Consider the following 1367-nt stretch of genomic DNA (forward strand, 5'->3'; position numbering starts at 1 on the left):
TATATATATATATATATATATACACACTTCTCTTCTCCTTTCCACCTTATTAGCTTATCAAGTATTTTACCCGGATTGATAAGCCTTCACTATATGTGTACACGCACGTACACGAATGTACAAGTACTCAGATATTCAGCATATTAGTGTGTAGCACATATGCATCTATTTAATTGAGAATGCTTCATTAAAATTTTTGACTCACGCACAAAAGTACGCAATTGCTTGTGTTAGTATCTGTTTAAATGTTTATGTTGACTTAGAGAGAGAGAGAAGGGGGAGGAAGAAGAGAGAATAGATAGGAGTGTGTAGAACGAATTAAAAATATGGACACGCTTACTTGCAATTTCCCAAAATATCCAGTTTTCTAGTCTTTTATTCTAACCACGCAAGCAAGCTCACGCATACACACATAGATAGAAACATCCATATATATATATATATATATATATATATATATACATATACATAGTCTCACTCATGCACACGTATAAACATGGCCATAGTCAAATATATAAGTGACACTGAGAAAGTTTTATCGTTTATATACAGAGAGAGAGACAGAGACATACATACATCATGTGCACTCAGACAAGCAGACGTGCATCTACAGCCCAAAGAACTAAATATATATCATTCACACAGAAATTCCTTTATCACTTAATATATTCACAAACACTTATATACTTGCACACACACTCACATCCATGCACACACACGCGCGCGTAGACACGTAGACACGCACACACACATACGCGCGCATTTGTATCGTCTGCAAAAGGGAAACATGGCTGAAAAGTTTTCCACAAATCTATCTCTCTACAATGGCAAAATTTTTCACAGATGTTTTCAAACAACCGGCGTTTTATAAACTGAAGTTCTCGTCTAAACAAACGCAGATGTACTTGTTTCCTTTCTTTCATTCAATTGCTTCCTTGTTTTCGAGTGAAGTTTAGCGGAGCGGAGTTCGAGATGTTATAAGGTGTGGAGGAAGGGACACCAAAACACAGCAACTATGACAACAGTCTGGCTTCTATCATCATGCTTATTCTATTAGGTGAAAGCAGGGATGGATGGCTGGATAGCTGGATGGATGGATAGATAGATAGATAGATAGATAGATAGATAGATAGATAGATAGATAGATAGAAAGAAAAAAGGACACAGAGCGCGAGGAAGACAGAGAAAGAAGTAAGTGGAGCTAAGAAAGGCGTCTAACGTTAATTGAATCTAACGGCGCTAAGTTTGTTGTTTGTAAAGACGTTTAGATGTTGAGTGAGGTGTTAAAGAATGAATGAAAGTGAGTCAAAGTGTGAGGGGGAGAAAAGGATGGAATCTGACTTGCGGGGTGGTCAAACAGAGAAGTA

Source organism: Octopus bimaculoides, chromosome 20, assembly GCF_001194135.2.
Source record: "Octopus bimaculoides isolate UCB-OBI-ISO-001 chromosome 20, ASM119413v2, whole genome shotgun sequence".
In the NCBI taxonomy this organism is placed as follows: domain Eukaryota; kingdom Metazoa; phylum Mollusca; class Cephalopoda; order Octopoda; family Octopodidae; genus Octopus; species Octopus bimaculoides.